Source organism: Saimiri boliviensis, chromosome 1, assembly GCF_048565385.1.
Source record: "Saimiri boliviensis isolate mSaiBol1 chromosome 1, mSaiBol1.pri, whole genome shotgun sequence".
Classification (NCBI taxonomy): domain Eukaryota; kingdom Metazoa; phylum Chordata; class Mammalia; order Primates; family Cebidae; genus Saimiri; species Saimiri boliviensis.
The window spans coordinates 52,927,501-52,937,574 of record NC_133449.1 but is presented as its reverse complement, the minus strand read 5'-3'; the positions used below and the strand labels follow the sequence as shown (position 1 = coordinate 52,937,574).

At 50.0% G+C, this 10,074-nt stretch overlaps 1 non-coding gene across 1 annotated transcript; it reads right to left on the bottom strand.

Annotated features, from left to right (window-relative positions):
- Positions 1-231: 231 nt before the first annotated feature.
- LOC120362194 (U7 small nuclear RNA) lies at positions 232-293 on the bottom strand. Its single transcript, XR_005578158.1, has one exon. It is a non-coding gene; the product is annotated as a U7 small nuclear RNA (small nuclear RNA).
- Between the last annotated feature and the right edge of the window lie 9,781 nt (positions 294-10,074).

Here is a 10,074-nt window from a genome sequence, read left to right as displayed (position 1 = left end):
AAACAAACAAAAAACATTTTCTCAGCCTAATGCAGAGCCTGACATGTAATAGGAACCATACGATTGGTTCCTAATAATAATAATAATTGAATTGGCGAAGCCTTGTTCTGGTCACTTTTATGCTGCATTTTTAAGGACTCAGTCTTTCCCAATGTACACACATACCTATGAAGCCTTTAGGCATTGTAGGTACTGTAATAATTATTGTTGTTCTTTTGAAACAATTTTTCAGGGAGCTTTCTGGTAAAAACCAGAAAGCCTGCTAGAGGAATTCTAAAAGAGCTATAACATTAATTATTGTTTTGTCTGCCCACCGGGCTTTTCTGTCCCCTTGCTGGTAACACAATCCACTTCCCCCACTATAGGCTCAAGCATGTGACCTAGGTCTGACTGGAACCAAACAGGGCTCATGAAAACCTCTTGATGTTGAGAGAGAGAAGCCAGACCTCTTTCCAAATCTGGATTTGCGCTGCAAATGGCCACCTTCCCTGCCATGTGGATATAGCCTATCTGCAGAAGTGAAGCAAAGACAAAGACGAAGAGTCTTGCAGACTTTGGGTCCTGCCCCAGAGCCACAGTATTTGCCTTAGTGCCCCTCCCAGTTATTTGAACTAGAAATTTCCATTTTGGTTTAAGCTCAGGAGTTAAGTGGGAATATGGCTTCTGGTCTTTGTAAAGAAGACTCCGAGCTGAGTGCAGTGGCTCACACCTGTAATCCTAGTGCTTTGGAGGCCAAGGAGGAAGGATTGCTTAAGCTCAGGAGTCTGATATCATCTTGGGCAACATAGTGAGACCCCTGTCTCTACAAAAAAATAAAAAGAAAAACATTAGCAGGGGGTAGTGATGTGTGCCTGTAGTTCTAACTACTTGGGAGGCTGAGACAAGAGGATTGCTTGAGGCTGGAAGTTCTGGACAGTACTGTGCTGTGCCATTCTGGTGTCTGAACATAGTGGCATCAATATGGTGACCTCCCAAGAGTGGATGACCACCAGGTTGCCTAAGCGCGGTGAACCTGCCCATGTAGGAAACAGAACAGGTTAAGACTCTTGGGCAGATCAATAGTGGGATCACACCTGTGAATAGCCGCTACAATAGCACTACAGCCTGGGCAACATAGTAAGACCCATCTCTTAAAAAGAGACAAAGAGGAAGACTCCTGCCCAGTACAGACACTCATGTTCTTGAAGTCCAGAGAGGTCAGGAGATTTGTCTGAAGCACAGAGCAGTTAGTGGTAGAACTATTAATAGAACTCAGACTTACCTGGTTGTCTCTGAATTTACCATAAACTATACTGTACATTCCACTTGTTCACTCACAGACAGTAATTGAGTGCTGTCTATGTGCCAGACACCAAACAGCATCTCATTTTCCCTCTGTACCTGCTGAAGGATTCCCCTCCCCAGCTTCACTCCCAGTCTCTAGGAACCCTTGAGTCAGGGGACATGAGAAACAGCCTTTCTCTGCCAGGGTAGGGCCCAGTACATTCACTGTCTTCCCAGAATCAATACTCCCAGAACTCTTAAGTGCTAAAGATGCAAGAGGAGCCAGCCAGCCACCCTCCCACCTGTCTACATGCTGACCTGCCTACCTACATTCTGCGGTTCTGCCCAGCATGGAGTAAGTCCTAGCCCTGGCCCAGCCTCCAGGCACACCTCTCTGAGCAACTGTGCTCCTGTTACCCTCATGTCTAGAATGATCATTATGGGGGATACTGAAGTTGTTTTCAAAGTGCTTTTGGGCTGGGCACAGTGGCTCATGCCTGTAATCCCAGCACTTTGGGAGGCTGAGGTGGGCAGATTACTCAAGCTCAGGAGTTCGGGATCTGCCTGGGCAACATAGTGAGACCCCATCTCTGTAAGTAAATAAAAGTACTTTTGATCTAAATTCTCTCAAGTGTTCCTTTTCTTTATTTTGCAAAGCTGGTTGACCAGAAAGAGAAGTGGCAGGAGCAGAAGGATGTCAGGACAGTAGTTTCCAAATCTGGTCCACAGAACACCCATGGACCATGATGATAGTCACCATGTCATCATTGGTGACAAAAAATAAAATAAAATAAAACAACCTGTGGCATGAGCTTTTTTTTTTTTTAAACGGAATCTTACTCTGTCATTCAAGCTGGAGTGCAGTGGCATGATCTTGGCTCACTTCAACCAGCACGAGCATTTTCTGTGCAAAACTATTCCATTTAAGGGCCACCTTTTAAATGGAAATCAAGTTCTTCCTCCATTCTTGGTGTTAAATTATATTTTCTTGGCCAGGCGTGGTGGCTCACACCAGTATTCCCAGCACTTTGGAAGGCTGAGATGGGTGGATCACCTGAGGTCAGGAGTTCGAGGCCAGCTTGGCCAACATGATGAAACCCAGTCTCTACTTAAAATACAAAAAATTGTCGGGTGCGGTGGTGCATGCCTGTAGTCCCAGCTACTCAGGAGGCTGAGGTGGGAGAATTGCTTGAGCCCAGGAGTTCTGGGCTATAGTGTGCTATGCTGATCGGCTGTCCGCACTAAGTTCGGCATCAATATGGTGACCTCCCGGGAGCGGGGGACCACCAGGTTGCCTAAGGTGGGGTGAACTGGCCCAGGTCAGAAATGGAGTAGGTCAAAACTCCCATGCCGACCAGTAGTGAGATCGCACCTGTGAATAGCCACTGCACTCCAGCTTGGGTAACACAGTGAGACCCCATCTCTTAAAAAAAAAAAAATTGCAGAGCACAGTGGCTCATGCCTGTAGTCCCAGCACTTTGGGAGACCAAGGTGGGTGGATTACAAGGTCAGGATATTGAGACCATCCTGGCCAAGATAGTGAAACCCCATCCTCAAAACAAAAACAGAAAACAACAACAACAAAAATACAAAAAATTAGGCCAGGCACGGTGGCTTATGCCTATAAAATCCTAGCACTTTGGGAGGCTGAGGCAGGTAGATCACAAGGTCAGGGAGACCATCTTGACTAACGGGGTGAAACCCCATCTCTAAAAAAAAAAATAGCTGAGTATGTTGGCAGGCACCTATGATGCCAGCTACTTGGGAAACTGAGGCAGAAGATTTGCTTGAACCTGGGAGGCGGAGGTTGCTGTGAGCCGAGATCATGCCACTGCACTCCAGCCTGGGCAACAAGAGCGAAACTCCATCTCAAAAAAAAAAAAAAATACACACACACACACACACACACACACATATAAAATATATTCTTTCAAGTGACTTTTTTTTGCTGGGGCTCAGTTTCCTCATCCTTAAAATGGGGTTAGATGGGCAGGGTGGTTGACTTCAAGGACCCCTAAAGGCCTTTCCAACTCCAGTATTCCTACTGGGACCAAGTGCATGCCACCTGGGACTATGCGTCTCTCACAGCCTGGGCCGGCTCCCCATGCCCACCCCACTCACCCAGCACCCACTGCCCTATGCCCCCCACCAGCCCTTCTACTTAGCCCCACAAGGTGTGCCCTCCTAACTGTCCTCTGGGGAGAAGTGCCCCCTCCGTCATGCACTCCGGATTCCCAGGAGATACAGTGGATAAAAGGCAATTGTGGGTTTCATTTCTTTTCTTTTTCTTGAGAGAGTATTGCTCTTGTTGCCCAGGCTGGAGTGCAATGGCGCTATCTCTGTCTCCAAGGTTGAAGCGATTCTCCTGCCTCAACCTCCGGAGAAGCTGGGATTTATAGGCATGTGCCACCACTGATTTTGTATTTTTAGTAGAAATAGGGTATCTCCATGTTGATCAGCCTGGTCTCAAACTATCTGACCTCAGGTGATTCACCTGCCTCAGCCTCCCAAAGTGCTGGGATTATAGGCGTGAGCCACCAGGTTTCAGACATTCTAATGTTTGTCCTGAGATCACCAGTGGATTGGCCCAGTCTCCATGCCACCGGGAGGTTGGAGGGACAGAGGTCAGAGATGAGGAGCAAAAACACAACGGACACCAAGGTAGGGGCTGGGTGGGGAAAGAGCATCAAAAGAGAAGGAGGCTCTGGCCGAATCACAACAGCATGGATGCCTAGGACATCTGACTGCTCCGCTCCGAGGCTGCCCTGTCCTCCTCCTCACATTATAGATGAGGAAACGAAGGCCCATGGAGGGGAGAGGAGCCCACGAATGAAAGGGAGGGAGTAACTACATTTTTCTCTAGCAGCTCCTCAGCTGAGGGAAAGTCTTGCCTGTGGGAAGGAATTGAGGAAGAGAGATTGGGAAATTGAGGCCAGAGCATTAAGTTAGGACTGACCAGGACTAGGGCCCCGGGCTCCCACGAGCCTGTGTTCCTGCCCCTGCCTGCTTTCTGCACTAGCCCCTTCTCTGATCTCCTTTCTGTTGCCTGGAGAACTCAGCTCTGCTCTCAGGGCATCCCAGACAGCAGCCCCGATGCTTAGAACAGACTTTTCTCCCCAGCACACATCCACTTTTGCACCCCAAGAGGATCCAGGGAAAAAGAAAGTACCAGGCAATCCCAAACACTGGGGCTGGGCCCCAGGGAGAACAGCTGAGCCAGGCGTCTTGCCTGTGAACCTCCCATCACTTTCAGCCCTGAGATGCAATGGCAACAATCCATGGCTGCTTTGGAAGCCTCCCTCATACGCTGTTGGCCTGCGTCTGAGGCACCTGCAGCTGCTGGTGAGGGCTCATTTTTATATTTATATTTAATTTTTTAGAGACGTTTCTCTTGCCCAGACTGGAGTGCAGTGGTGAAATCATGACTGACTGCAGCCTTGAACTGCTGGGCTCAAGCGATCCTTCTGCCTCAGCTTCTTGAGTAGCTGACACAACAGGGGACACCAGCATGCCTGGTTAATTTTTTAATTTTTGGCAGAGACAGAATCTCGCTATGTTGTTGAGGTGGGTCTTGAACTTCTTGGCCTCAAGCAATCCTCCTGTCTTGGCCTCCCAAAGTGCTGGGATAATAGGCATGAGCCACCGCTCCTGGCCTGGAGGGTCATTTTTAAAGCAGTGGTGTCATGGCCAGAGAGAAACCAACGCCGTAGTTCCCAGATCTGCCTGGGAGACGCCCATCAACTTAGGAAGGCTTCCAGCAAAGAGGCCTTGGGCAGGCTGGGTGATCTCCCAGGCCCTAGGCTGTGCCTGCCCTTGATTGCACAGAATGTTCACTTCCTGGGAAGCTGGGAGCTGGGACAGCTGGGTGACCTGAAAATGGAGGGGCTGAGGAGCTCCAGGCTGGCCTGCTCCTCCTTGCCACCCTCTCCCTGATAACAAGAGACAAGGGCAGGAGGCTCCTGGGAGCCTGCTGCCTAATTCCCAGGGTCTGGCAGCCAGCCCGGCAGCTGATGCAAGGCCAGTGGTGGGTGAGCTCAGCCTGTCCCCAGCACCCAGAGCCTCTTGCACCTGGCATACCCTTGAAAATGCATCTATTCAGTCCCCTCTGCCGCAGCCTCCTAGGGTCCAGCTCCATTCCTTCTGGAAGCATAGGAGGGCCACCTAACTATCTGGAAGCAGGCCTTGCTTAGGGATGGGATAGGAATTAGGCAGCAGGCTCCCAAAAGCCTCCTGGCCTTGTCTGTTGCTAGCAGGGAGAGGGTGGCAAGGAGGCCCATGCCAGCCTGGAGCTCCTCAGCCCCTCCATTTCCAGGTCATCTCTGAGCATCTCTGAGTCAATCTGGCCCCTCCACATGGGCTGCCTAAGAGCAGTGTGGGGACCAGAGCCCCACCTCCAGGGACCTCTGTAGTAGAATAGAGCAGCTGGGCTCACTGCGGGCTCTGCCTCTCAGGGTCTGTCCACACCAGCCCACTTCCTCTTCCGGGAGAGGTCAGGCAGCTCCGAGTAAGTCTCCAGACCTTCTGTTTTTTGTTTTTAGATAGAGTTTCACTCTTCTTGCCCAAGCTGGAGCACAATGGCACTATCCTGGCTCACCACAACCTCTACCTCCCAGGTTCAAGTGATTCTCCTGCCTCAGCCTCCTGAGTAGCCGGGATTACAGGCCTGTGCCACCACACCCGGCTAATTTTGTATTTTTAGTAGAGACAGGGTTTCTCCATGTTGATCAGGCTGGTCTCGAACTCAACCTCAGGTGATCCACCCGCCTCGCCTCCCAGAGTGCTGGGATTACAGGCGTGAGCCTCCTCGCCTGGCAAGTCTCCAGACCTTATCCCATAAGAAGATGGACTTTCCTCCTCTGGCTTTCCCCTCTTACTTTAGACATCCAGTAGGAAGGCTGGAGCCTATCACCCTTCAACAACCCTCAGGTATCATTGGCTCAGGACCGGGATTCACTCAGCATTTACTTACTAAGAGCTCTGTGATAAGAATGTGACAAGTAATAACAACTCAACACATATCACATGCATGTCTCATCTTACAAAGTGCTCTTTCTACTAGTGTTTTGAGGGATCCTAGTGACGATGTTGTGACGTAGGGAGGCCCTAGGTGGAGAAGCTGAGGCCCGGGAACTGAAGGGGCAGGACCAGGAGTCACACCGCAGGATCTTCCCACATCCTCTTGCTGCTTTAGTCCTGCCCCATATGCCTGCACTGAGCAGGAGGCAGGCTTCTCACCTGTCGGGGGACACCAGCTGGGACAGGGGAGCAGAGAATCGTGTTTCCCATGGGCAGTGGTGGATGGAGGAGGCTAGAAGAACAGGACTTGTGGATTTGGGATAGTGGCATGCCAGGGCCACATATGTCTTGGAGGGACTGGGAGCAGGCCAAGGAGCAGGGAGGGTACCTTGGGTACTGGAGCTATACCTCCTGCACCATAGCTGTTTGCTGAGACAATACTGAACTGTCCTGCTGAGCTCCAGCTGGCACCAGTGGGATTGGGTCTGTTGCCTGGGGATTGAGGCTGGCTACAGGACCCGCTCCTCCAGTTCTGGCCTAGGACCAGTGGCCACGGCCGTCACTGGCCTCCTCGCTGATGCCGGGGTTGAATGAGGCCTTTCCAGGCTACCCCTTGTACCTGGGGGACTGCCCTTTCTCCTCAACTATGTCTGACTGTCTCTGGAGGACTGTGCACCCACCTTTATGACTCCCGGCCAACACTCCCAGCAGCTCTTGCAGCTTATGCAACTTCTGCTGCTGGTGAGCTCAGGCAGCTGGACTCGTGGGCAGTGAGAACATGGTGCCCTGTGATGGAGGGCAGGCACAGGCTGTACCCACCAACTGTACCCAACCCACAGGAGGCCTGTGGTGTAGGCAGGGACTCACTGAAAAGAGCAATGAGGAGGCCCAGCCTGCTGAATACTACAAGCCCTTCTACTCTTATGTCCTTTCACTGAGAGGAGATCTAAAGAATAAAGTTCAACTCCTGACTCTGCCCCAACCTTGAACCAATTCCTAGAACCACTTGAATCATTTTTTTCTTTTTTTTTTTTCTTTCTTTTTTTTTTTGAAAAAAAAAAAAAAAAAAAAAAAAGATTCCATCTCACTCTATGGCACGGGCTGGAATGCAATGGAGTGATCTCAGCTCCCTGCAACCTCCACCTCCTGGGTTCAAGTGATTCTCATGCCTCAGCCTACCGAGTAGCTGGGATTACAGGTATCTGCCACCATGCCTGGCTAATTTTTGTATTTTTAGTAGAGACAGGGTTTCACTATGTTGGCCAGACTGGTTTTAAACTCCTGACCTCAGGTGATTGGTCCACCTTGGCCTCCCAAAGTGCTGGGTAGATTCAAGTCTGGCTCACTTGAATCACTTTTAAGTTTGAATTCTCTTTGTTACCAGATAATACAATCACGTGGTATTACATTTTAAAAGTGCAAAAGAGTATAATACAGTGAAAATCAATTTTCTCCACACGCACCTGTCGCTCAGCTGCCCCGTTCTCCACCCTCTAGGGGGCAAGCGGCACTGCCAGTCTTTTGTATATCTTTCCATAGATAAGTCTCTATTAACCACTGCGTTATTTCATTATCTGAGTTCATACAGCAAGGTCACAACTCCCTGAACTCATGCGTGGGATGAGGAAGGACAAACTCCTCTGCTTTGAGCATTCCTTTAGAACCAACAGGAAATGACCAGAGATGAACTCTTCCCATCACAGGCCCACGCTCCAGTTCTCTCTCCCCTTCACATCCGTCCACCTGTTACCCCACTGGACGCCCAAGGCAGAAGTGAAGAACAGATGGCATTGGCCTCCTTGTTTCTTAGGAAAGCTGAGGAGCCAAGAATTAAGGAGACCCAAGGTCACAGCTAACTGGAGCACCATCAGCTTTTCATATCATCACCCCACTTCCCTATTATCTTCTCTTCAATTTGTAAATGACTTTGAGTTCTTAAATATCTCACCACAGCTTGTCTATGGGGATCTCAAAGGCAGGGGCAAGGACTCTTCTTGGGTCATCTCTTGTGAGCTGGACTCTGAGCTGGGCCCCAGAGCAGCCCCTCAGCTGTGGCTGAGGACGCTGGCTGAATGCAGTGAGAGAGGGAGAGGGTCTGCTGTTCTGCCAGGGGTACCCTGAAACCCTGAGGTTTCTCCCAGGACACACACATCCCTGGCCACCAAACCCACTGGCCCACGGGCCCGGTGCCTCATGAGTTCTTCTCTGTGCAGTTGGCTCAGTTAATGCCCCTGGTCGGAAGACCAGGGCTATGGGTTGGCTCCCTTGGGGTGGGGCCTCCTGTGGTGAGACATTCTGTTCCTCGACCTTGAACTGAACACAGTGTTGCACATTACAACAGGATGACAAAAAGAGACTGTCCCTCCGTGAAATGGAAAATGCACAGTTCTCTAGCGGAAAGGGTGACTCCTCCTGCGATCCCCTCCTCCTCCCGGTTCCTTCTCACCCCACCTCTATGATCTGTGGGGTTTTTCTGGGGTGAGCCCTTATCTGTTGTATCTTCATATTCTGTCTTTGACATGAATACTAACTTCAATAAAGCAGATCTTTGCTGGGCACAGTGGCTCATGCCTGCAATCCCAGCACTTTGGGCAGCTGAGGCAGGTGAATCACCTGAGGTCAGGAGCTTGAGATGAGCCTGGCCAACATGGTAAAACCCCGTCTCTACTAAAAAAAAAAAAAAAAAAAAAAAAATTAGTCAGGCCTGGTGCTGCATGCCTGTAACCCCAGCTACTTGGGAGGCTGAGGCAGGAAAATCACTTGAACCTGGGAGGCAGAGGTTGCAGTGAGCTGAGATCATACCACTGTGCTCCAGCCTGGGCGACAGAGCCAGACTCTGCCACAAAAAAATAAAAATAAATAGACCCGGCGCAGTAGCTCAAGCCTTTAAATTCCAGCACTTTGGGAGCCTGAGGTGGGCAGATCACTTGAGGTCAGGAGTTTAAGATGAGCCTGGCCAACATGGTGAAACCCCGTCTCTTCTAAAAATACAGAAATTATCCAGATGTGGTGGTATATGCCTGTAATCCCAGCTACTTGGGGGGGCTAAGGCAGGAGAATCACTTGAACCTGGGAAGCAGAGGTTGCAGTGAGCCAAAATTATGCCACTGCACTCCAGCCTGGGTGACAGTGAGACTCCATCTCAAATAAATAAATAAATAAATAAACACACAAAAGCAGATCTCTCTCTCTCTCTAAACATCACAGAGTGTGTAGAAGAATCAGTTTCTCAGGAAACAGGATAACAAGGCTTTGGGCCGGGTGCGGTGGCTCATGGGCCGGCGCAGTGGCTCACGCCTGTAATCCCAGCACTTTGAGAGGCTGAGGCAGCTGGATCATGAAGTCAGGAGTTCAAGATCAGCCTGGTCATCATAGTGAAACCCCGTCTCTACCAAAAAATACAAGAATTAGCCAGGTGTAGTGGATAAGTTTTAAAAGTTATTTTTATTTAAAAAAAAAGAAGGCTTCAGAGGGTATGAGCTGTGCCTGATTAGTAATGCAACAGGGACAACAGAAACTTTTATTTCAGAGAACAGAAAGTAGCTGCCATGGCTGTTTTGTGAAACCAGGCTCAGTTCTAGGGTGGATTTGAGGATATTATTGGCGTGGGAGTCTGGGAAGTGACCCATGAACCAGAGGGGCTCTGACTTGAGAGAATTAGAAGGCCATGCTGCTGGAGGGAGAACAGGTCAAGTCAGGGGGCTGAATCAGAGAGGGGATTCCTGAGGATGAAGGGTGAGGGGATGGCGAATCGATTGTGTGACAGGTCACAGGACACAGAGAAAGGATCTGGAG